The sequence below is a fragment of the Varanus komodoensis genome, unplaced genomic scaffold (assembly GCF_004798865.1).
Source record: "Varanus komodoensis strain SLA01 unplaced genomic scaffold, ASM479886v1 scaffold16, whole genome shotgun sequence".
NCBI lineage: Eukaryota > Metazoa > Chordata > Lepidosauria > Squamata > Varanidae > Varanus > Varanus komodoensis.
In genome coordinates, this window is record NW_025335468.1 from 5,874,244 (window position 1) to 5,901,971 (window position 27,728).

Sequence of the window (27,728 nt, forward strand, 5' to 3'; positions counted from 1 at the left end):
GAGGAACTGAGGCAAATAGTCATGACAAAAGATTAACATTATTGATGAACTGAGAGGTAATAAATCACCAGGCCTGGTAGCCATCCTAGAGTTCTTAAATAAAATATGAAATTCCTGATCTTCTAACAAAAACAGACAACATGTCCCTAAGATCAGTCTCTATACCAGAGGACTAGACACCCATTTTAGAAAAAGATCCAGGAAATTTGACTTCTTCATCTTCAAATGAAGTATTTCTAGAGGGGTGCAAGCAGAAATCAAACGTTTTCTAGGGGTGCGGGGCATAGAAAAGGAACCACTCATTTAAATGAAAGAATGTAAAACACTTTGAATTCAAGATAAATAATTAAATATAAATATTCTTATAAATGTTTATGGATAATAATGGGCACCATGCTTAATATCTAGCACTAAAGATGTGATTTGTTTTAAGAATCAGTTAGATGTTTTGTTTCAAATTGCATGCTCCAGTGAACTGTATCTTCCCCACCCATAATGATTACATCATATCCACTGGTATGGAGGCATAACACATTCAGAAAAAGCATGATATTCTCAATATTATGGAAAAAGCAATGATATATTAGCAGCAGCAAGCCGCTAAAGCAGTTTTGCCTACACTTCGGTCAATGTAATGAAGGGACTTTCCCTCTCTTGGACCTATAAGTGTGTCCATGTCCAACTAAACAGATTTCAGTGGGAGGCAGCTCATGTGTTCAGGTTAAAGGACATATCACATCACATCAAGTAGGCACGTGCATGTATGTAGCCTTGAAATATGTTTTCTTTATGTCTCCACTGTTTTCAGAAGGCAATGCACAGAAAATGGGTTTACCCATTTCTCAGATTTAACTATATTTCCATTTTAAAATATAACCAATCCAGCCTTCAAACTTTTTATCTCATGTCACTGATCCACTTGCATTGCCCTTGTAGACGGTGAGATTGGCACTCAGCAAGGAACACCTCTCCTTTTCTGAGCATTCATGACTGAGACTCAGGCGGTGCTCCTCAACCTTTCCTAGGTCCACCTAGGACTTAGAGCAGGGGTCTCAAACTCGCGGCCCACGGGCCACTTGCCGGGACGGGCAGGGCACGGGGGAGGGGCCCTGCGGCCTTCGAAGCGCCGGCGGCGCCCAGGCCGGCCTCCGGGAGCGACGCGGGATGAGCGGCCCACCCCCACTGCGGTGGGGGGTGGAATACTTGATGCGGCCTAGCCTCACCCAGACGCTACTTCCAGCAGCCCCCAGGTAAGTTGAGTTTGAGACCCCTGACTTAGAGAGGTGCTGTTGTGAAAGCGACTGAATATGCCTCCATAGAAATGGGAGGACACTTCAGCAGGACTAGATCAGTGCATTAGTCTTTTATTGGACTGTATCATGAAGTAAGTGCATTAGCACTGATCAGCACTTCTGGTTTCTGCTTGATTTTTATTGGGGTTATCAACAAGGCACTGTGTTAAAAGCTCTGCTGCCTGGATCAGCATGTCAGTGCATTAGTGGTTCATGTAAATGCTGAGATTATAGAATCATGCAAGGCTATAGAAGTGCTTCTATATTTCACTCATCTCTCTGCACCTTCTTCGCATTGCTTTGAAGTAAACGTTTTGAACTTGATGGATCTTGCTTATTAAAGGATCTTCTATGTAGTTGGATTTAAAAATAGGAGTGTGACATGGAGCAGCTCTTTGGTCTCTCCGCCCCCTCCCCCTCTTTTTAAGTACAAACATCCTTAACTCAAATGCTAGCATTCATCATCCACCACAAATATTGCATGTATTTCTTTTGACTTCCAGTTTCACAAACCATTTAAAAGTGTTGAAAAGTTCCACTGTGAATTATCAGTTCAATCAACTGAAGCAGCTGCAAGACAGAAGGTTGCCTGGCACAGCTATTTATCTTTTTTAGCTTTCAGTTTTGGGAAAGAGTTTCAACAACAACAACAAACATAGCTTGGGAATGGGTAAGTGGATGAAAGCACATATCTGTGCCTGACTCAGTGTCCGGCATAGGGTGTGTGAAGACACCATTTGCCCTAGTAGGACAGTGGCCAGCAAGGCTTTCTAGACCAGCGGCCTGCCCTGCTTTGGAACTCATGGGGCAGCAGTGGCATTGAGATCCAGGGGTCTTCTGGCTGTGTGGAGTGTGGGATCTCTGATCGGCCACCCAAGGCAGTGAATGCATCCCATCTCGTGGGAGGGCCAGCCTTGATCTATCCCTAGAATTGATCTCCTCCTGGGAAAGGAGGCCAGTTCTGTGAAAGAGACCTATGTGATCGATCTGTTGCAACCCATGTTAGGTCATTGGATTGTTACTTTAGTCACACAGGGGCAACTCACAAAAAATGGCTCCCGCATCACTAGAGGAGCATAAAAAGTGTCCCACAGAGGGTAGTGTGCTGAAAATGAGCCATTGCTTAGCCATTAAGAAGTCCTTTTGACTCAACTTGGCTCTTCCATTGTTTCCACCACAGCAGTCACCCCTGTGTGTTTTCAGGAGCTGATCACTAGGGAAAGTTTCAGAACCATCAGCATGGCATATGTTGAAAGGGCTATGCATTTTATTATTCTGAATATCAATTTCACATCTATTCTGCCCAATACCTGGCACTTTCTGGGCCTTCATAGCAGTTAAAACTTGCTACCAGAAGTGAAGAACAGTATTTACATTAAGAAGTATCATTGCTATATAGGAGTGTAAGAGCCATGCTGGATCAGACCAACTGCGGTCCCACTTTCTGTTCATGCATGGGAGACCTACAAGCAGGACATGGCTGCAACACCCCACCACCCATGTTTCCCAGCAACTGATGTACATAGGCATGCTCCTATGGAAGTACATAGGAGCAACTGGTGCACATAGGAAGTTGTGTGCAGCCGGCAGGACTTGTAGCTGTTGAGAGCCTCATAGGTTCATGAAAAGCTGTTAACAGCTGGTAAACTGTATTTCCTGACATGTTTGCAGACTGCATCCAATTTACACAAGTGGATTTCTGCCTATGCAGAGGGCTTTTCCCTTCCCTACTCCCCTTGCAGCCGCTTCCCCTGCACCTCCCAGTCTGCTCTGGGATGCTCCCCAACCCTCTGAGCAGATATGAGGACAGCAGCAGGGAGGGAGAATTTGATTCATGGCAGGAGGACACCGTTGGATCGCAGCACATGGTTTTTTTGTAGGCTATAACTGCCCTATTGCTGCAAAGCCCTTTTTACTGCAGGGAATATATCCTGATTCTTTAGGCCAGGGGTCCTCAAACTTTTTCAAAAGGGGGCCAGTTGACAGGTGCCAGTGGTGGGTGCAGGCTGCCAAGGTGATGCCAGTGGGGTGGGGGGGGGGGGGCGCATGCGAGGCAAGGAGCGGACAGGGGGGCTTGTGGGATGAGGTGCCAGCTTGCTCGTGAGGAGACCGAGTCCAAAAACGACCTCCTCACAAGCAAGCTGCCACGGGGCGTGCGCATGGCGAGGTGCCAGCTTGCTCACGAGGAGATCATTTTCTCCGATTGAGTCCAAAACGATCTCCCTGCGAGGAAGCTGCTCGCCCACACCCGCGCCGGCGAGTGCAAAACCTGTGGGGCGGGCCGGATCTTCCCCACGGGCCTTAGTTTGAGGACCCATGCTTTAGGCGTTCTGCCAGTGCATTACCCTCTTCTCCTCTCTTGCCCCTCTCCCACCTATTCTGCTATCTGGCTGCCTCTAGCTTCAGAGACACTTCTGCTTAGAAGAGGAACACCTCTGCTTTGTGGTGTTCTTGTCATGATGAGTGTTGTATCCACGGGCGCCTGTTGCATTTTAACTACCATCCTGCTTCACAAAAGATACTCGACTAGTTCAGTTACCTTTAACCTAAACTTGGAAGGAATGTCCTCACCCCACTGAAGGTTTGTTCTGATGTTTGCAGAGAAAAATCTACAAATACTGGTGCTTTGGCATGATCTTCATTATCTGCCTTTTCATTGATGCTTCTTAAAATCAAGATACCAAATGTGGAACATGAGGGAGAGCCTGTGTCTGCCCCAGCAGAAGATTGTCTGCTTTGATTTCTGTTTGAGCTTCCTGCACCCTTTACTAAGTAAGATATAAATAAAAATGTTTCTGTGCTGGTTCTTTGAAACCATGGCATCTATGTGATTTATGTCTCAAAACATTGAAGCTCTGGGCTGCCAGGCTCCAGGGAATGTACAAGACCCTTTTCTCATTGAACAGAGAATGTGCTTCCTCTGCCCCCAAACAGTAGTAAGAACCTGCTTGTCCTGAGCGTGCCTGTTGTCTGGTTTCCTTATTTCATCTCACAGGAAATTGACCTTTAGAACCAGAGCAGGCAGATACATTGTTAGGAGGTTCTTAAAGAATTGAGGCTTAGTGCCAGGTTTCCTCGGAATCTTTCTAAAAAGCTGCACTTGAAATAAATTTACTCTCTGTATGTGCATACACACGCAGAGTCATGCAGTGTTTATCCTGTAAGTATTATGGAAGAGGACTTTTATCAGGCAAATCAAAGAACTTGCGAAGGAGTCCAGGGATTTCAGTTGTATGAAACAGTTGCATTTTGGTGTGTGTGGCTGTGTGTTTTTTTTTTCTGAATTTAGCCTGCCTTGAAAAATAGACAAGAAATCTGAAGATGCTTTTACAGGGCTTTCAAGCAAATTTGCATCTGTAGTCTGATTATGGAGAGAATTATTCAAGATTAAAATGAGTAATGTTATAGGAAATGAAGATCTGATACATTGCCAAACCTCAGATTTTAAAATTGAGCTTAGAGCGTAATGCTGTGAAGAAGAGATGGTGTTATATTATGAATGTGTGTGTTAGACTTAGATCAGCAAGACCCAAGCTCCGATTCCAGCTGAGCTCTTTATCACAGTATGTCAGATGTGGCTTCTGTGAAGGTGCTCCATGACCCACAAACACATCACCTGCTTGCTCTGAGTAGTGAGTAAACCCGAACCAGAAACTTTTATAGGCCTCAGGAGAATTAGTTGACCTGTTCTGGCCTAGTCGTTTATTTAAGGAAGTCTTCTTGAGGAGTTGGCTGTTAGCTAATCTCTTCCTGCAGTTTGTTTGTTTGGCCAGAGTCTGGTGAAGGCAGATGTTAAAATTCCCACCAAATATTTGCACATAAGGCCTGCTGTAAGCTTGAGTCCAGGCACCAGAACGTCATAAGCAAGCAAGCAATTTTTCTCCCATGCTGACCTGTCTTTCACAGGATGTCGTCATGTCTGCTACCTTGATCACCTTAAAAAGAGGAGAATAATTTCTGTCAAAAATGCTAAAATGTATTTATTATATTTTAATCCCTCTTTTTCCTGCAAGGAACCCAAGATGACTCCCATAATCGTCCTGCTCTCCATTGTGTCCTTACATCAACACTATGCAGGAAGTTAGGCTGAGAGTTGATCACTGACCCAAAGTCCTCCAGTGAGCTTCATGGTCCAATGGGAACTGGAACCGGATTCATGATGTTCCAGTCAAACGCTCACACTAGACAGTCTTAACTGTTTAGTTTCAGAGAGTCTTACTTTGGACTCTTGGTTATGGTTTTATAAATCAAATAAATAACAAGAATAACAAAGGACTGCCTAGCTGGAAATAATGAACAGACTGCCCATGTTATGACTAAGTTAGTTTTCCCTGGCTATTTAGGATATCTGACTTATAAAATGTCATTTATCCAGAACCCACTGTGTTCAGGGCAGGAGTGCTTTTTACATACAGAGATGCAATAATATATACTAACTCTGATTACAGTATATGCTTAGAGTTTTTTAAAGATACATTGGGAAAGCAGCATCAGTGTTAGGCAACCAAATAGTAGTTTGGTGGCCTTTCAACTGAGGAAGAATTTATGACCCATTTAATTTTACCAGTCTTTGCTGGATCACTTGGAATCCAAAATCATTCATTAAACTGGATATCAGCAGAAACAGGGATACAGGGAACAAATATTCCCTAATTGAGTAATGTTACCTACTTTTTGAGCAAGAGAATAAAACAGAATAAATGAAATAAATACAATGTAAATATTAATAATTTTATATTAGAATAGCATTGTGTTTATATTTGTGATTCAGATAAGCATTTTAGTGCATTTTTCAAATGATGAAGTTTACATTTCTAAGGTTGTCCAGAGCTGGGGGGGCAGGGGTTAATGCTCATAGGAGTCCATGACTGACAACATGTGGAGTCATGTAAGCAATGCATTGTGTGACCTGGGTTCATGGTCCTGTTGTGCTAACTTCAGAAATCTTCACTGCATTTTGGAGCTTCAGAGTATTGTATAAAAATCAAAATAAGGCCATACTCTTGAGCACCTCTGTTCTCCCACCAAGAATAGGTTAATCATTGGGTTGTTTAGCCTCAAAACAATCCAGCACTCCATGTTCATATGTCCTGCTCACAACTTACAAACGGGTGATTGTCCATTATGTCAGTTCATTTTCAAGCTAGGCTGCTACTCGCAGTATTTAATTGCGCAATGCTAGCAGCACAGACCCATCCAAGTCTGCTTAAAAATAAGAGCCACTGGAGCTGTTTGCACAACACAGCAACCCACTGTGGATTAACCCACAGTGCTGTGATGTATGGAGGACATGTGTGGCCACTATTTAGAATATGCAAGCTCTGCTTAGATGCTTTGTCCTGTAAACCTGGCGAGTGCGGGTGATGCAAGAATGAAAGACCATCACATAATCCATTTTAGAGTTTAGGGTTGTTCAACTGTCACACAACACATGCACACTGGCTTGTACAGCACAAAAACTCCCAGGAAGGGGCTGGATATACAGGTTGGTAGCCAGAGGTGCCCACGGCTTGTCATCGGTTAAATAAACCACAGTGAGCTAAAGGGAGCCATCTGACTTCAGTTACTCTGTGCTTGCTGGTAAAGAATCACAATCTATGGGTCACATTAGGCTTGAAGGAGTATGTTGGGGTGTGTGTTTACTTGCTAAATGGCAACCTTGCCTGGCGGCTTTGGAGAGGAGAGAGCTGGTGTTGGAGGGCAGGGCATTCACCTTTTCCTCCAACATGATTTCACAATTTCATGCCCTAAAGTTGTCATCTGTGGCCAAAAAAACCCCCAAAACAAAAAACCCCATGCAGATAGACAACGATGCACCCGTTTGATGTGAGGTTTCTTTCTTTATGTTCCATTTGATGTGAGGTCTGTTTCTTTTTCTAAAATATTTTATACCATATTCAAGATATGGCAATTATTTAAGTATTACTGGTATTATTTATCAAAAGTACCAAACATGTGTGGGACATCCTGCTCTCATATTTTTTCTGTCATGTCTTTTTTGGGCCTAAGAAATTGATTTCCATCGTAGCATTGCAGTAGTTAATTATTGCTTTACAGGAAGCAAAAAAATCAATTAATGAATGCCTGAAGCACACAAGGTGCAGCTGGTGAGAGCTGATATTTTGCCATGAGCATAACAAGTTATTAAGGGAAGTTTACTGTGCATAGTGTCAGTCAGCATTAATGTAGATGCTTCATAGAATTAATAGTACTATTTATATCAATAAGATTAACAGAAAAATAATCTCAGGGAAATTAATAGTCTAATTAGCAGAAGCAGTGAATTTGTCGAGGTATCTGCTATATGATCATGTGATAAAACCTACTGGCATTATCAAGTTGAAGGCAGATGCGGAGTCAGCAAAGCGTTTGCCTCCAAATATATTAATTAAACCAGTCACTTTTAATTTTGAGAATAACACTCATTCCATGTAGTCTCACATTTGCAAAATTACCAGGATTTTAATGGAATGATTGATCCTTCACTCATAGTTTGTGGGAAGTGTGACAGCATCGAAAAGATTACTTGAAAGGAGGGAACAAATGAGTTCATCAAGTAGATAAGTGATCATACATTTCGGAAGATTAGCAGTTAATGGGTGAATAGACCAAAGGTTTATTTATTACTATTTATTTAATTTTATACCACCCAATAGTTGAAGCTCTCTGGGCAGTTAACAAATCATTGTAAATCTTTTTAATGTGAGAAGTTTATACAGTGCACTTGATTACAGAATGGAATTGCTAGGAATTTTGGTGATGCAAAGGTTAGAAAGTTAAGAATAAAAGCAGGACTGGTGTTCAAAAAAGAGTCTCAGCAGGTTCTTCACAGATAGTGTGAGACCAACTTTGCCATTTTGTTGTCAAGCACACCTAACTGATAATCAGATAGTGGTTGAGACATCAGTTAAGCCCTCCCTTGATAAATCCAGCAGCCTATCTGCCTTCCAAAAAGTGGGTCATAAATGTTCGTTCAGTTAAACTTGTGCCCTTCAGATGTTTTGGCTGACAATTCCCATGATCTCTCACTGTTAGTTATGTTGGCTAAGGCTAGTGGAAGTTGTAAACCAAAAGTTTCCCAACTCTACCCTTTGTCTCATTAACAGCTAACATCTTAGTAACAATGGCAAAATTACTCTAGGAATTAGTGGGAGGTGGGATGTGTTAGTTAAGGGTTGTGCACTAGTTCAGTTAGCATTTTTCACAACTGTACTCTCACTGATTCAGATTACACTATACCGTGAACTTGGAGAACCATTTTATTTCCCTAGGGTTCATCCCAGGAAAGGAAAAGTGTGCTTGGACTGAAAGCAGTGAGGGTACTTCCAAGACAGCCTGCTATACTGACCACATTACATTTGTCTTTGTTGTAAGAGCCTTTGAGCATAGATAGGAATTTGGCCGTTCAGTAGATAAGAAGCTAAAGCTGAATCCTGGCAAGACAGAAGCCCTGTTGGTGTGTCGTGTCTGAATGCAGGCGATGGTCCCATTGCCTGTTCTGGATGGGGTTGTCTTCTCTTTGAAAAAACAGGCTGGTGGTCTAGAAGTATACCTAGATCTGTCCCTAGACTCCCAGGCAGCTCAGGGTACCTTTTACTGACTTTGACAGGGACAACTCGGCCATAGTGATACAGATACTAGTAACTTCAAGACTGGATTACTGCAATGCATCCCATGTGGGACTGCTCTTAAAGCTGCATCAAAAGCTGTGCAGCCACCAGCCCAACTCAAGGTTTTTGCTACCGGACCACCTTTAAGGCTCTGGTGCTGGTGTACGAAGATGTAAACAACTTGGGACCAGGATGACTGAGAGAGCTCCTTCATCCTTACCCACTTACTTGTCATTGAGGTCATACAAGGGCATTCTCCTGGTGGATCCTCAGGGACTGATGACCAAATTGGAGTCTACCCTAAGAAAACCCTTTAGTGTGGTAACTCCATTTCTGTGAAACCAAATGCCTAGGCAAGCTCTGACAGTATGTTGTTTTCAGTGTTCTGGCAAGCTTTCCTTGCTGACCAGTCATGGTCTTAATATTATCCTGCTTTTAATGCATTTTTATTTTATCTGTTTTATCTTTCTATCATTCACTGCTCCAGTATCTGTCTGGATCCAGAACTGTATAACAGTGCTGTAAATAAATAATAAATAATGCAGGGGAAGGGTCTATATTTGAAGATGCATTGAATGTAATAGTTTGAATCTGTGAAACTGAGATAGTATTTCCTTAGTTCACAGTTGTCGTAAGTTAAGAATGTTGCAATGCATCCAGATAAAAATAGGGCAGCAAGAGACACCAGTTTCTATGGGAAGCTGAACAAAAGCATACCAAATAAGCAACCTATATGTAGAAGTTGGTATTAATCTGTGTCAGCCACACCATCTGTTAAAAAAGAACAAAGAAGTCTGCCCAGTGTTTCCATATTTACACGAGGAGCATAACAGCACATTAAGTATTGAGTGCCTTGGAAGGAAAGTGGTGCAATCCTTAGCTATGATTTGGATTTGATGATCCAGAACAGTGCAAACACCTCTCTGTTGTTAGATAAAGTCCTTGTGATGGCTGTTCAGTTAATTGTCTTATTTGCACATGCCCCAAAATGGAGTTCATACTGCTTTGTTATGTGCTTGCTTTTAAAAGAGACATTCTTAATTGTGTATCTCCAAGAACTTAGTACCCTTTATTAGGAGAAAAGCTATTGAGTACGGTTTCCTGGAAGAAGTTGGCAGAGTAGGTGAGGAAGCCTTTCATTTGAAGAGCTTTTCATGGCTTCTCTTCCCAAGAAGATGCATTTTAGAGCCTAATCACCTGGCAACCTTTCACAGCAAATATTCCATAGTTTTGCAGAAGAAATGTGAACCTGCTTCTCTCTGCCAGCATCTGTATGCACATACCCAACAGAAGGGTAGAACCAGACTATCGTTTAATGCATCCCACTTTGTAGAACAGATGGAAATATTTGGCGACTCTGTACTCTGTACATTTTGTCCGCCTTTGCCATGTCATCAACAGTTCCCCTTACTTTAGCATTAATATTTCCCTCAGTTACACCTTACATAGAGAAATGTTCTGTTGTATATTACCAATGTGAGTAAAAAAGCAATAAGCGACCCCCCTCTCTCTATATATATGCACGCTCAATGTTGCCATTAGCCATCTGTGTGTACAGTGTTAATTGGGAGCAGCAAGACTGCACAGGCAAAAACTCGCTTTGCTATCTTAGAGGGTTACCACTGCTTCATAATTGAAACAGTTATTCTAAATCTCTCTGACCTATTAGTACTTCAAATTTACTGCAATTTTACCTTTTTCTAGTAGTAGTACTAGTTCTTATTCTTATGTAGTATTCTTATGATTTATTAAATTTCTACAAAGCCACTCCATTAGCATTATGCTCTCTAATACAATGTTGTTGCCCTACAACGCACTAAGAAAAGATTTTAAAATGGCATGATCCTGCCTCTAGGCTTACCATCTCAAAGTTAAGATACAAGATGAAAAACATACAAGGAGGGAAGAGGAAAAAAACAAACAAAAAAATGTAGCACTAAGACTTTCTTGTTTGAATGGCCATTTGGGTGAGAGTGGTGGGGCTGGAGTCCTGGCCTCAGCCTATACTGCCTCAGCTCTCCCTGCATTGAAGGTAAAATATTCTTAGACTTCTTTATTTCATTTTTATACCAGCCAATAGCTGAAGCTCTCTTGGAGGTTCACAGCATAAAACACAGTGCACAACACAATAAGAAGAGCATGAAAGTAGACATAAAACAGCATAAAAGCAATATATTTTTCCAATATACAATTAAAAAACCAATTAACACCTACAACAATCTTAATACAAACCAGACCTGTTAAAAGCAGCTGATATAAATCTACTAGCACATTGATAAATATCCTAAAATGCCATTTAATGCTTGAGAGAAAGCAGTCCTGATTGAGCACCAAAAAGATGACACGAGTTAGCACCAAGCATGCTTCAGCAGTGGAATCATTCCATAATGCCCTGCCGAGGTCTAAGGGCTATTCTTTTTGTACTTAGTAGGAAAAAAAATCTCAGCCCTTCAAAAAGGGGAATGTTGGTCCAGAGATTTATGCTTTGAAAGGAAACAGAGTTCTCAAACTCAGGTGAAGTGCTGAGACCAGACACCACAGGATGCCTGCCTGCCTGTCTTAACAGTTAAGCATTGCTGCCATTAGCTATTTATTTTGTACAGGAAAAGTACATTGGCTTCAATTGGGCGAATAGGCTGCATTTTCATAGGTCCCACAGCATGCTTTTCCTAGACCTGCCCTACTTCTGGTAGCCTGCCGTTCCAACCCATGCCAGCACAGTCTTGCTATAAATCTGTTCCACCAAAAATAGTTCTAATTCTCATCCTTATAGTTTTCAGACACCCGCCCCTATCAGTAAGAATCAGGCAAAGGCTTTCAATTCAATTCAATTCAATTCAATTCAATTCAATTCAATTCAATTCAATGTCCATGAGAGTCACTTACTTCAACTGGGGGAGAGTTTGCCCCACTGGAACAAGATAGGACATCTTATATTTTACATTTGCATTCCAAATGTATCCTGATAGTTTACAGTACGCTTTAATACACACAAATGGTAAGCTTTGGAAACGAGTTTTCTGTTCCAAGCCTGCCTGCATCAGCCTGTTGACATTCATGATGCATGAGCGGTGACCATTTCCACGGTCTCTCCATTGCTTGTTTTGGGAGTGAACTGCAGCCATCTTGACAATTTTCAGTTTTGCTCCCATTTGATATGAGTGGTAAACCTATGTTTCTCCCACAACACAAGAAACTGCAGAGTTGTGCAGCGTCTGTGCATCCATCTCTGTATCCACCTTGACATAGTCATTGCATCCAGAACCTGAGTAACCCAACAAGACTCAGCAGCATTTTCCATTTCTTGGAGACTGTTGCCTTCAGCTTCTGCTTCAGGACTATTTTGCATCCGTGGCCTCCGGGACTTGCACTGTTTGTATGATCCTCAGCCAAAAATATGGAACACTCCATGAATTTGTGTGTCATTTTTGCGCGGGGGCCACTCTAATCTTCTCTATATTGTTCCAATTTTAATATATGTGCCACTGAAGTGAGCACAGGATGCATTTGTTTTTCCATGGACTTTTTTTGTTTGTTTGTATAAGTTGCAGCAAGAGAAGTGGCAGAATCAAAACTTGTCATCTGCTGGCTTAAGATTCCATAGTTTTTCCAGGTGGATGAGCCGCAGCCTCACTAATACTGTATGATATGCCAAATCATTCAAGTGAAAGATTGCCACACGGAAATGCAATATATGCATATTTCTGAGACTATGCTGTAATATATTCTCAGACTTGCTGAAATGCTGTCTTCAGAAGTTCTGTCTCATTCATATCACTTGGAGCCATAACTCCTGCTTTCTTTCCCATTGGAATATACCCAATGCACTGTTATAAAGCTAAATATTGTACTTCAGACTTGTCACTTTTGAGGATGTGGGGTACAGCAAGAGAAGCGGGTCATTTGCAAGCATTTATAGATATACCTACTTGGCTCAGGAGAGAGGGGTCCCCCAGCCCTCCGCCTCTAGAAGTTTAATTGTGTGCTAAAGCACTGCTTTGCTCCAAGCAGTTTTATTTTCTACATAGGTGTCTTTCCACCTTGTTCCTTGCCGCACAGCTGGTCTTGTTTTGTGCATGTGCTTCTTATCATAGGTGTCGTTATGCCCAGGCACACCAAGGCATGTGCCTCAGATCTTTGCTGCTGTTCCCCTGATCTTTAGAATTGCTCTAGTGCCATCATATCCCCTAATATACAAGCCAACTTCTTCCTTTCAAGTAAGCTGGCCTTGCAGTTACTAGAAGACTTTAGGACTCACCTCCTTAGCAGATCAAAAGGGAGTGTAGCATGAAGGCAGACCCCTTTTGAACTGGATGGGAGTCTTCAAGCTTCCTTTCACAGTCTGCTCACTGCTCCACTCCCCATTTCTGCTCTTACATGCCCACTGCTGGCAGTTTGCTTGAGAGAGAGGAGAGGGCAAGAGGAGCTGCCTGTGAAATGCACAGCATCTGATTTTACTGCCCCCAAAATGCAACCTTTGGCTTCTGCAGAGATCAGTAGCCTCAGTGCAGGAAAGGAATTAATCAGCCTCCTCAGTCATCTTCCCCTGACTTCTACTTTAATTTCTCCCATGTAGCTGCAAGCAGCAAATCATACCAGAAGGAGAGTTAGGAGCATGTGACATCATGATCTAAGAACTGCTGGGGTTTTTATTTTACAGTTTTAAAAAAGCAAGAACAGGCCTTTAGCTACCTCACCTTATAAAGTTAATTTACAAGTGCCCATCTTTCCTAAATTCCTTGGAATTGCCACCTACTTTAGGAGTCAGTTGCTGTCACAAGCCAGGCTTCCCTCCTTCACAGTTCCAAAATATAGACTGTTCTATGGCAAAAGCTGTTTATTCCCCAAAGCACTTCCAGTAAGCGCAACCTACAAAGAATGAGTCTCTGAGCATGCACCAAGTGGTTCATTCAACCCAATCTAGCAAATGACTTCTGAGCATCCTCCTTTTGAGTAACGCTGGGGCCCCTCCCTCTGGGGTGTCCCTTTTGGAGGCAGACAAGTCTCTTCTCTGTCTGTCACCTCCCTAGTTGGTTAGCTTGTTTCTCCCAGCCTTCCAAGTATCATGCCAGGCCAGCTGACTGCAGGAGTTCTTCTCCCACACTCCTTTCCAGCAGCTGGACATCCTGACTATTCTCAGTGACCACCTGAACATCTTGGGAGGGTACCCTTGAGATAAACCCCTCTGCTTCTTCCATTTCAATGACTGAGAATTCATGTTCTCAGGACCCCTCATCACTTGATGAGTCTCCATCTTCCTGGCCTTGGAACGTGTGCCTGTCCCTATCACTTCCTACACTTGTCCTGAAGAATCCGCCCTCCCCACCGCCGCCACTCTATTTCTAATCACCGCTCTTCTTTTGCACTTCCTCGCCCCTCTTGGTTGGTCTTTCTCCTCCTTTCTTCATTCAAGAGGAACGCCCAACTGGGGAGATAATTCAGACAAGATTCAGAGGTGTCAGATAAGTTCTCAACTGTATTTGACGTAATTCAAATAGACAAGAGGGTTTTGTCCTGGTTCTTCTTGATATCCTCATATGATTCATACGCTTGTAGAGAATGGCATCTGAACTGGAGCCATTTTGCTTGACAGGTGCCATTAACCAGCCATAGGGATGAATGAAGCTCAGGGATACAGCACATGCATAGCATGTAGTGGGGGCCAGGTTCGGTTCTTGGCTTCGGTAGGTAGAGGTGGGGTGGAGGGAAGCACTGCCTGAAACCCTAGAGGACTGCTGCCAGCCAGCGTCAGCAATGTTGAGCTAGTTGGACCTGAATTCTGAGTCTGTATAAGGCAGCTTTCCAGGTTGCTATTAGCAGAAAGCTCTAACAGAAACAGAGATTAAATGGTTTTGGGATGGAGGGGAGGTAAATGCCACTCATTTCTATAACACGATGTATTTCTGCTCAGAAATAAGTCCCATTATGTTCAATGAGCCAGTGTGGTGTAGCGGTTAAGAGCATGGGATTGGGACTCAGACGATCTGGGTTCTAGTCCCCGCTCAGCCATGGAGCCAACTGGGTGACTTTGGACCAGTCACAGACTTTCAGCCCAACCTACCTCACAGGGTTGTTGTTGTGGGGATAAGATGGAGGAGGAGATGTAAGCTGCCTTGAGCCCTTTGTAGGAAAAAGGCAGGATATAAATCGAAAAATAAATAAATAAATAAATAAATAAATAAATAAATAAAATTGCCAGAATAGTGTACACAGAATTCCAACACAAGTTATTTTCATACAGAGGTTTGTAGCCTAATGTTCTCTTTCAGAATCAGAAATAATTAAATAAATTGCCCATCCAATTCCAGGGTGCTGAATTGACTGCCCTTTCAGCGCAAACCTTAGGCATAGGTTGCCGTTTGTCTGCTTTTTCTTTTTGCATGGACTCTAGCAGCAGGAAAGGATACTTAGTATATGCTCAGAAATTTTCCATAATTTAGGCTTTGTTTCAGAAACAGACTCCTTGATGCAAATTGATTTATGGAGAGAAGGAGACAATGGGAGCTTATGTATAACAAGGAGGAGCAGTCAGTCAAGCCAAAAACAAAGCATCTGTTTTTACAAAGAGTTGCTGGAGGATGGAAGAATGGGGTGGAAATAGTGTGAAGAGGGGAACAGATGGAGAGGAAGAGACAGTGCTCAGGGATGAGAAAAAATATTCCTCATAGGCTCAGAGGCACCCTTTATTTTACTTTATTACTAACATTGATGAAATCTAAATCAGTTCTAGTAATTCATTAGGGATGTTCATTGAATTTGGGCAAAGTCTGAAGGCTAAGCAGTATCACACAGACTATATGTCTTGAAATAACATATTTTGTTTGAAGAGTGGAGAGTGCAAAAGTTGGCTTGAAATTCAGCATGAAGGAAACTAAGATCATGGCATCCGGTCCTATCACTTCCTGGCAAATAGATGAGGAAGAAATGAAAGTAGTGACAGATTTTATTTCCTTGGGCTCCGAGATCACTGCAGACGGTGATTGCAGCCAAGAAATTAAAAGACGCTTGCTCCTGGGGAGGAAAGCTATGGCAAATCTAGACAGCATACTAAAACGCGGAGATATCAGCCTGCCCATAAATGTTTGTATAGTCAAGGCTATGGTTTTCCCAGTTGCAATGTAAGGCTGTGAAAACTGGACCTTAAGGAAGGCTGAGCACCGAAGAATTGAGGCCTTTGAACTGTGGTGCTGGAGAAGACTCCTGCAAGTCCCTTGGACTGCAAGGAGATCAAACCAGTCAGTCTTAGAGGAAATCAACCCTGACTGCTCTTTAGAAGGCCAGATACTGAAGATGAAACTCAAATACTTTGGCCACCTAATGGGAAGGATGGACTCATTGGAGAAGACGCTGCTGCTGGGAACAGTTGAAGGCAACAGGGAGAAGGCAATGGCAGAGGTTGAGGTGGCTGGATGGAGTCACTAGGGAAGGGGGTGTGGGGATGGTGGAGGACAGGAGTACCTGGAGAAATGTTGACCATGGGGTCGCAAAGAGTCGGACATGACTGCGACTGAACAACAACAACAAAATGCTGTAGAAGAAGAGAGAAAATGTGGTTGAGTGACTGACAGATGTACTTTCTAATCCTAGGGCATATTTTACCATGAACTCCAATTGCTTAATTTGGAGGAGGGCAAGGATGGGACCATGAGATGGTCATTCTTCTAGTGCTGCCTTGCTTCACTATGAAAAAGGCTTAAACTGGATTTTAAACATCATAATTCGCTAGGCCCTGGCCCTATCCCTCTGAAATTTTGCAGTTTTATTGCCTGAGGACACCTCTGTGATCTGTGCCATTTTCATACTGCCCAAAATTCTGATGGGGTGAAGGGAAAGCAAACCTCCACCCCACTGGATACTTCTCCTTTCTCATGAACTGCACTCTTATCCTTCTGAGACATTCCCAAGTTCTTACGTACCGACACATTTATGCTATCTGTAATTTTCAGTACAACGACCCACTTAAGACACAAGGAGATAAGTACATTCTCTTCTGGAGACCATCCTAATGCTTATGCAGGGTTCACGTGGGGCTCCATCCATGCTGAGTGCCATGTGAACAACATTCTTCCACGTCATGTGCAGCAGCAAAAGGCTGCTGCATGAGGTGCAGAAGAAGGACTGCACGTGTGCAGCATTCGCATGATGTGCGATTTCTTGGACAGCACTGTAAAGACAATGGGCACACGCACTAGAAATTTGGACTCACAGCCATGTCACTGTGGACTGTGGGGAGCCAAACCCAGGGAATTCATCAGATTCTCACCCCACCACCCAAACCCAGGGAATTCATCACATCCCTAGCATGCACACCTCTCGTGCATCTGTGTGCGTGTGCACAGAACATGCAAATGGAGCTGTGGGCTGCATCCTGGGTCTTCTCAGTCTTCTAAGTCCCTAATAATGACTCTGTTTCATGTATGTATCATAATAATTTCCTGCAGTGTTATAACGACAGAATTGACTTATAAGGAGAGAAGATGCATAGTTTACACGGTGTAGCTAGGAAATGATATGTACTAAAGTGAATACACACTTGAGATCTTTGTCAATGCCCTCTGCATGGTCCTTAATGTTTAGTTTAGTTTACAAACAAGGAAGATGTTTAGAATGGTAGCTATTAGGAGTCAGAACATGGAAATAATGATAGCCATCTTGTAACTTTTCAGCATGGATGACTATTCATTAGTACATTATTATGATGCCAGTGATTTTACTCTGTCTCACTAGGGAGATTTCCCTTGAAGCAGTGCTTACATTGACAAAACCTTCTGCTCTGGTGTATGTATGTTATATGCAGGTATTTAATGTTCATTCTTCTAGGAATTCATATCCTTTTCTTCAATGAAATTCACAGGGTAGCTTAGAAAGTTTAATAATACAATAAAACCAGTGGAAAACAATCACATTAAAAATGTACTAAGAACAATAACCTGTCACTGTTTGGACAGTGCTTGTAGTCTGTCAGTGTATCTCCTTCCAGAATTGCTGTTCCTTGTTCTAAACCAGCCTTTCCTAACCTCATCCCCATCATCCACCCCTAGTATGGTCATGAGCCAGGTATGATGGGATCTGGGGGCCCAAGCTTTGGCAAAGCTGCTCTGGAGCATGGATGGCATATGTGTTTGGATGGCGTGGACTCTTCAGTTGGGTACTTGTAAATAAAGTCAAACTGCTCTCCAGACAGTCCTTCCAAGAAGTGAATTGGGTAAGGTTTTTGCTGTACCATGCAGAGCAGAAGGAATACAGAATCTTTGAGAATTGCATTACGACAGATGGGGGTAGTCTAAATTTATCCAACTACGTAAGTGGCACATATACGAAATAAACATTTTAGTTGTGATTTTTTTCCCCTTGCAAGTGGAACTTCATGCATTTTTATTGTGCCTTGTTTCACGTTTCAGTAGAAGTACTGGAGGCCAGATCAAGTTGCTTCAGGGGCCAGACTGCTCCTTGGGCCTCTAGTTGGCCACTGCAGCTCTAGAGGAATCGTGCTGGATAAGCAAGCACTTTATAGAAGCCATCAAGGACTGGCCCATCTGATGAAGGATGCATAATTATATAATGGCCAGAAGGAGAGTTTTGACAAGCATTCTGCCTAGACATTTTATAGTGCAATATTGCATTTATAAGCCTAGCTGTTTCCCTCAGCACTTTGGTAAGATACTTTAAACCAATCTAGAGTTGGAACAAAGTGTACCTGAGGTTGAGTATTTGGGAAATGTAACATTATAAAAACAGTTGTTTTGGTTCTGACTAAAATATATAAATCTCAATCTTAATGTAAACTACTTTAGCATATAGAAGTAAGCAAACAGCACTACTGTTGGCTGGAAATAAAACTGAGTGAAATTCAGGACCGCAGGATGTGGGAGCACATTATTCAAGGCCTAGGGCAAAAAGCAAAACATCCATCTCCATTTTCTGAGCATTTTTCAAACATGGCACAGGGTTCAGTTATAGCTAAATGGGGTAGAAATTAAAGAGGACTAAAGATAAAGTTTTTAAGAAGCAGAATTAGAGAAAAGTGGCAAAGCCAACTAGAAAGGAAAGTGCAGGCAAGTGTTCACCCACTCACAGCTACAGCTAAGATGTATGGTCCTTCCCCATGCTCATAATGTTCCTACACTGTGCATTTCACTAGTACATGGCATTTATCACACAATGCCTGTTCGAAAGGATAGGACAAAGTATAATTTAATTCTTACTTCCACAGATCAGTGTCTGGGGGTGGGAGGCTGTTTCTTGCTGTGTTTTACTACTCAAATGATAAGCCAACAATACCAGCGTCCTAATATTACCAGTGTATGTTTTGAAGCTGTATCTGGAAGGGCTTCATATTCCCTACATGTGCAGATTAGCCCTCACAGTTCAGAATGCAGAAATATTCAGATCATCGTCAAAGTGTGTCTGTGGCATTCCTGCAAACAATGAAAAATGCAGTGCCCTACTAGAGAGCATGTTGCATAAGCTCGTGGGGCACAAGCCTTGTTTCAGGCCCAGCGCACCCCACTGAATTAAGGAATGCCCCCCAGCATCCATCGCAGGTGGCTCAGGTGTACGCCTTCCAGGCAAGGCTGGCTCCAGGATAAACAGCAGCCTGGGTGAGGAGTGTCTCTGGTGCCCCCACGGGCAGGTTTTTCAGGGCCAGCCGGAGCGTTTGCGGGGCTTGGTGCAGGAGGGATGTTGGGAGCTCTGCTGCCACCCCCTACAAGGACCCTTGCATATGTTTGCAAGACTGCAGCAACGCACCAGAAACACTGCATGCGTGGACTCCACCTGACACGTCCCACCGGCAGCTCCGGCTTGCCCTGAGATGCAGCAGAACAATGGATGTGCTTGGCCTTCCCTTGCCTGGGGGTAGGCAATGGCCGTGCTTCTCCTCCACGCGCCAGGCCCTGCTGGTGTGGCTTCTCTGTGGCACCCAGGGCTGGGTCATTGCTCGAGCCGTCATGTCTCAGCCCTGCACCAGCGCTGGCCCAAGCAGGAGCTCGGGCCACATCCTGAGCAGGGACAGGGCGCGATGCAGTGCACCAGCACCGGTTTTGCGCCACACATTTTTTTCTTGTGTAGCACTTCCTATCTTCTGGTAAGCAGTCGGTATTTTCAAATGCCTGCTATTTTCACCTCTAAAATATTAAAAGAAAAATTGCAAATAAAGTATCCAGCTGACCTCTTGCAGCTTATGGCTTTCTTTTGTTATTTATTTGGTGCTTATTGTTTTCGAGTATTTGAAGTTCTATGTGCCCGGTAATTTTGCCCCATAAGAAAGCTGTGTTCCATTGATTTTTACAAAGTGCAAATGACAACAACATAGACATTAAAAATAAGCACTCTTGAAAACTATTTATTTATTTATTTAGAACTTTTGTATGGCATCACTGCATGCCGTGGCATCTTGGGGTGGCTCACAGTATATACAATTAAAAACAATAAAATGATCTTTATAAATAACAAATTCAATAAAAGATTACATAAGAACAAAAAACTGAAAACAAAAAGAGCAATTGTTCAATGATAAAATGTTAGTTTTTAAAATAGCAATTAAATAAAAAGGTTTTAATCTGGTGCTGAAAAGCATCTAAACTTGGCACCAGGCGCACCTCTCCAGGGAGCACATTCCAGAATCTGGGCGCCACCACAGAGAAGGCCGTGCTCCGGGTAGATGTTCTTTTTGTGTCCTTTAAAGAGGGCTTCCGGAGCACAGCCTCTCCCACAGATCTTAAGGGACGTGAGGGCATGTAAGGGAAGAGGCGCTCCTTCAGGTAGAGGATTGGCATTATATGAGAAAAACAACCAGTTCTCGTCAGCAGCCTGGCAGCACTGTTCTGTACCAGCTGAAGTATCTGGACCGTTTTCAAGGGCAACCCCACGTAGAGCGTATTACAGTAATCCAGCCGGGAGGTTACCAGAGCATGAATCACCATTGATAGGCAGTACTAATAACTGAAGGAAGATCAAGTAAGTACTCAAACATCTTGTAGACTTTGGGGAAAAAAAGGGTTTACATGCATGCACTGTTTGCCACCCTAGCTCAGTGCAGACAGTTCATTCAAAAAGAAGCCACCGAGCTCAGCTTGGTGCCCTCTCAGTTCAGTATCCTGGCCAATTGCCCAGCTCACCAACTCTAAGGCTGGCCCTGTTTCCAGGTCACGTATTATGGCTGCCAACGCTAGCATTCACTGTGGCACTGAAATGGGCCCTGGAGCACAGTTGTTGGATTATGCCCTGCATCTACATTAAAACGTGCCATCCTAGACAGCTGCCTGGAACCCTTGGGCAGCTGGGTTGGCTCTGCAAAAATGGATGTATTTCTTCTGCAAATTTTACCAGATGGAGTTCTGAAAGAATTAAATAGTTGCACAGGTTATGTGATGCAAAATTCACTGTGGGCAGTCTCATCTATAATTCTTGGTGTCTGTGGGGTTACATCCAGTGTTAGTCCTATTTAAAGTAAATGCACTGAATGGGACTTAAGTTAGTCTAACTTTGGATGCAATCGATTGGATGCAGCATCATTCTGCTTAATTCATTAGGATGGTAATGCAGCCATTGCAACCTTTGCTTGCCGCTTCCAGCACATTGAAAAGAAATCCTTTAAAAATAAAACTCTTGCGATAGCATAACCAGGTAGTAATAGCTCTGATATCTTGCTTCAATAAAAGCTGTGATACAGTTTTGATATCCTCTTGATTAAGAATTCACTCTTCCATTGTGGTGAATACATTAGGCTGTGTCCTATGAAAATGGAAAGATAATGTCCTTAATAGCTGCATAGATGGTTGAAATGTAGTGTGCAATAGGCTCTTACCATATTTTCAAGTCAGTGTGCTTTTCCCTAAAGCAAAAATAATTAAAATAATGCACAAGGCTTTGAGCAGCTTTGCAGCAACAGAGGGGCTTTGCATGTATAATGGAGGAAGCAAGATGATAGCTAGCCAAGGAAACAGACTGGAGCAACTCTAGACTTAGAACAGTGGGACAGATTTCATGACACACTCACTCACTTACCCAACACATATATAAATAACAAGCAAAAAGCAAAGTTGTGGATCAGTGTGAACTAGAAACTAACTGTAGGATTAAAATAGACAGAAAAAGTTTCTTGTTCTCACCCCACTCTACCCAACTCCACTCACCCCCAAGCACACACATTATAGGAAAGCTGTCGTGAAAATTCACTTTTGTTCATGGTTAATCACTTAAACGGTTTGCAAAATATGCTTCATCAGGTTTGTTGTTTTAAATACTTCAGCATGAAGATCTCTGATGGAAATTGTATTAAGAGTCATACTCATTTCATCCTTAAATTGATACATTGAATTGGATAGTATCTTAGAACCCAGTAAAAAGTATGTGTTACAAAATGGAATCTTCATTGGAAGTTTCTCTGTCATGATAATCTGACACAGAACCGTTTATGAAGCAGTTTTGCATATTTTGAATCCCTCTTTGAATCCAAATGCAATGTAATGAGTTTCACAACATTGGTTTTATCATTGGGATTAATTTTCTAGCCTTAGTGTAGAAGGAGAAGAAGTTTTGTCCAAAACATGGTTTTACAAGTCAGCTTGGATTCCAATATGGCAGTTATTCCTACTAGATTGATTTTTAATTATGAATATGTAAAGAAAGCTGCCAGCCAAAACACCCCCTGTCTTTCAGGCCCCACCCTACAAGAAGATGGACTTCTCTCTCCAAAATCTTCCCAGTTCCCTCATTCCATCTTCATAGAACATCTTTCCACATCATTCTCCCTGTGCTTCCCAGTCTTTGCCCCCTGATTTTCTTGATATTGGCTTCCCTTAATCTTGGATATCAAACTTTTAATTCAGAAGATGATTTTCAGGAGTTACCTGGTTTGTGGCTGTAAATTGAGGGGGAAATCAAGTGTTTATGATGAATGGATGAAGATATAGGACTTCCAGTTTTAATGCCTTGTTGTATACTTGACTGTCAGGATACTTGAGTGTCTGTCAGATTTCTAGTTCTCCATCTGTAAAATGAGGATAATAGGTGATCCGTATATCACGTAATTATGAAAGTACTACAGATTGTAAGGCAATGAGCTTCTGTGGAAAGTCAGTTGCCGTAAAGTAGCACCATTGAAAGCAACCAGACTACTTCAAATAATGCAATTTTAATGTTCATAGCTTATCTTGTAACGGGGCATATGCATAACACAAGACAAAATCACAGACCAATTGCAGTCATTGATGTTGAAAGTAAATTCACACAGTGAAGTAGATTTGAAATTGCCTGTCAGGAAAGAAAGCATCAATAGATTGAATGCCAAAGAAAGTTACACCTTGAAAGTACGTTGAAAAGAGTTCTGTTTTAAAGAATTTGGAAATTCTAAACCTTTCCAGTTTTAGAAATCCCAAACCTTGGCTACCCTTGCTAAACTGTATTTGTTCATTGACAAATGACTGGTCCCTGATACTTGCTTACTTTATTCAATTCATTATACGTCTTGACTCATTTCCCCCTAGATGCGGTTTCTGGAATTCAAATGTTCCTATAATACTTTTTAACAGGAGTTAATTCAAGATAGACAGTACACTGGAATTAGGTTTGTATTTCTTGGATTTGTGTCCTGCATTTTTATGAGGTCTTCAAAGCAGCTTATAATATACACATGCATGCACACACAACCACACACACTCACACACTATTGCTGCTAATATCACCCCCAATTTCCATAGCTTTCATTCCTGAGTAGCAGCTCTGCTGCAGTCTTTTCCATAGCCTCCTCACCCCAGATTCTAGTCTGGATGCTCATAAACTCTCTATCAAAAAATATCAGCATAGGGAACAATAAATGGAAGCGAAAATGGTCATTCTGTATGCCATACAAACAATAAAGTACAATACTAAAACATTAAAAGCTAGTAAAAATATCTCTCCCTTCCCATTTTGTGATTCTTTAAAAACAACCCACATGATTGTCCTCTCATCTCCCGAATATTCTTTCCAAATGAGGACCTGAACAGGGATTTTAGCATCACCCTTTGGCAGCTGTCCAGAGGCTGTTGGTGCCGAGAATAGCAGAACTTTCTCAGTGTCCCAGGAGACCAAGCTGAGAGGAACCCGTGCTGTTCTACCCAACAAAGCTTCCATTGGTAGCGATGGAATGGCAATCGCCTAGATGCTGTCATTGCCGCTTTCTTTCTCCTGAGGAGCCTGGTGTTTTCCACCTAGTATACTTGGATTTGTACTTAAAATTATCCGATCAATATTACTGAAAACAAAGTAGGTGGGCTCCAAACTAGTAGGCCCTCAGGAGCAGGGTGCATCAGTGGGGTGCTCAGTAAAGCTAATCTCCCTGATAATGGGAATAATTTCTTTGAAAGTGGAGTGTCATCACAGCCACTTGTCCAGCTCAACTGTTCTTCCAAAGTGCCACATCAATGGCTTTGCTTCCTTTATGTCTAAATACTTCACTTGTCCCAGGGAGCAAGATAAGTGCCCCATAAGAAGCTTGTTAAGATAACCAGATAGTGGGTCTGTGTAATTATTCACTCAAGTGCTCCTTACAGAAAGATGTATTATAGTAGATGTGTTCTACCAACAAGAGAGAGAAAGAGAGATGGAAAGCCTTTCCAATAGTCTATATACAAAGGATATAGGTATGTACATTACTGAGTGATTAAATATGAACACCACTATGTGTATGCTTAATAAATTGCTTAAATATTTATAAAATTATTCCCTTCAGAAAAATCAATATTTTCAATAGTCAATAAAATAATAATAATTTAAAAAACCCAGACAGCTGAACTTTGAAAATAAGCTCTTTTGTTCACCATCACCCAGATACTGTAACTTGTCGTGAAAGCCCACATGATATAAGGTCATTTGCCACATCCTAATGTTCTCTTGGGACTGCAGGTGGTGCAATGGTTTAAACCACTGTGCTGCTGGGTTGATTGATCGAAAGGTCACTGGTTCAAATCTGCACAACGGGGTGAGTTCCCGTTGCTCCATCCCAGCTCCTGCCAACCTTGCAGTTCGAAAGCATGCAAAAATGCAAGTAGATAAAAAGGTACCACTTCAGTGGGCAGGTAACAGCGTTCTGTGCACTTCGGTGTTTAGTCATGCTGGCCACATGACCACAGAGACTGGACAAACGCTGGCTCCCTCGGCTAGGAAACAGAGATGAGCATCGCCCCCTAGAGTCAGGCATGACTGGATGTAATGTCAAGGGGAAGCCTTTACCTTTACCTTTAATGTTCTCTCAGTGAGGAGTATGGAGAAGAGGAGCAAGAGCAAGACAGCACAGTGAAATAGTGCGATCCTGTCTGATGTGAGCTGTTACTGTGAGAACTGTGGCTTTGGTTTTATAAACTCCAAAGCAGAAGCACATGTGAGCCTGCCTTCCTGTGGTGTCTTTATATAGATTTCTTTTGACTGGCTGAATCCACCTTTTCTCCTGAGATGTTTGCAACCAATATTACCTGTTTTATATGAGAGAGCTGTTGGTCTGACTATGGAGAAATGGCTTTATTGCTAATTTGACCCACCGAGAATGGCAGAGGTATTATTTGTGTGTCTTCCAAGATTTGCAATCTATTCAGGTTTTCCCCCCTACCTTGGTGATATGTGACACAATTAAGGGAAAGGGCTACTTTTGACTGTCACTAAGACAGATTTCAATTACACAGCAACTCCAGCTAAGCACTTCACACTAAAAGAATTTTTAAGCATATTCAAGATAAGGGAGCGGGAAAGACAGGAGCATCAGAAGTGTAGAAAAAACAAAATTACTAGAGTGCGATGTGTTATGGTATTTCTCTTGGCACTAGTGTATTTCATTCTGACTGCCACTTGCTAATAAATCTTTTAAAAACCTGTATTGCTTCCTGGAAATTAGTGCTTGCATGCATATAATTAGGCAAATGAGAATTTCCTTCTGAATAAGGAAGGATGATAAACTTTGGTACACATATATGAACTCTGATGTAGGCATGCATTTTGTGCTGGATAGATGCTTGGGCATTTACTAGGGTCCCAGGACTAACCAAGGGCCCATTAGTGCTACCATAGAGTTTCCAAGAGGATCAGATGCAGCCTAATTTAATTCACAGTTGCATGTTCTATCATTTGCAGGATAGGGACCGCACTGACTGCCCTGTGTGAGGGTGTCCAAAATCTTGGACTCCGCACTCCCTCATTTTCTGTGGCTTCCCTTTCTTGCAGATTAACTGCACTAGCACGTCACCATTTCCAGCAATGTGTAGCCTAGGAATGGGAGGAAAAGAGTCTCTTTAATTCTGTCTCTCCCTTTGACTTACTGCGAGACATGTGGCTAATATGCTGCAGTTTGGCTAGATCAGTGTGCTGGACCATTTGCAGTCTGGCTGGACCATTACTTCAGACCAACAGAGCTGTCACAGAAAGCTGTTCTTGCACCTTCCAAATGTAACACATTCTAGAAGGAAGGGCTGCACTCGTTCCGTTTCATTATTTCCAGGCCTTCAGAAATGTGGCAAACTACCAGCATGCAGACTATGTGTGTGCTGGCCCTTTATCTTGGCTGCCTCGGTCCATATTCTGCTTACCACAGAGTTCATGATCGTGTACTAGGCAAATCTGTCTTCCGTGCAAGTCATAGAGAGGGATGGGTGTTCTGACCAGTTTTTCTGAGAGTGTTATATGAGTTTTTCTGTAAAATACAACCAAAGTGTCTCATGGGAAACAAAACCACATCAAACTGTTCTGGGAGCCATGTTTGGCTGTTGAATGGTATAGAGAAGTAATAAATAAATAAGAAAGCAGTGCTAGCAAGCACAGGCGACAGTCTGCTGTGAGTTTGTCTATCACTTGATCTGCTGCATGTTTACTCAGAAGTAAGTCATATTGTGTTCTACAGGACTTACTTCCAATAAAATGTGCATAGCAGCCTAAAGTTTCCACTAGTTTCTGCTCACATGCTATCTAAAAGTTGTCAGTAAAGGTATTGATGTCATCAACTGAAATAATTGATATACGGTATTTCGTGGTAAAAATTGAAAGACAGCATGTTCTTGCCACCCCAACTGCAAGATTATTTTCTCTTTCTGTTTATAAGTTCTGTGCAGAAGCTGCAGCAGAAACTTTTGTTAAAAAGCCTAATTTAGCAAATGAGAGTGGTGTAGAGATACTGGGTGAGGTAGTGATAAGCACTTGCTGGCTTCCATCCACAGAAGCAATGCATCTTTTAGCATGCTGCAGAAAGTGTGCTTGGTGAAAGGCCCGTTTGGGGTCTCCCATTACATCACTTGGAGGGAGCAGGAATGCATTTGCCGGTCCCTCCCCTACCGTTGTGTTGCCGACTGCCCAGCCTTGCCACTTCAAATGCACTGGGATGGAGCTTTGCTGCAGGGGGCCTTCTCTGTGGTCCCCACATGCTTTAGAAACCTATTTGTGTAGGATTTTGGACTGGAAACCAGCCCCCTGGTGCAGACATTGAGCTCCACTGTATGTGTGAGGGGCAGTGGGGGCAGTCTGTCAGCAACTGACTGGAAGGCAGGCCAGAGAGCATGTCCCTGCTGTCCCCCCATCCCATGCAGTAGGAAATGCATGAAGAGGAGTGCTCAAATAAGACCACAGTTGCATGTAATTTACCCATTCAGTATCTTTATTCCTGCCTTTCTCTAATTCTGGATCACTGAATGACTATTAGCATTAACAAAACAACAATGTAATAATAAAGATCCTTAAAATCGCAGGGCAGAATCTGCTGCAGCACCTCTCCTCCTTCTGTTGCAGTAGTGGAATGGACCACTAGCGCAACAGGAACCGGCAGTTCTTGAAACAACCCTGGAAGCACTTGTTTCCACATTGGATC

General features: G+C 42.5%; 1 protein-coding gene and 1 non-coding gene across 3 annotated transcripts in view; one reads left to right on the top strand and one right to left on the bottom strand.

Annotated features, from left to right (window-relative positions):
- The window catches only part of TSPAN4 (tetraspanin 4), a 325,749-nt gene that overhangs the window by 153,550 nt on the left and 144,471 nt on the right, over positions 1–27,728 (top strand). The gene's annotated exons all lie outside the window — the stretch shown is intronic.
- Positions 12,294–12,400, bottom strand: LOC123021428. The gene has a single exon (XR_006414318.1). It is a non-coding gene; the product is annotated as a U6 spliceosomal RNA (small nuclear RNA).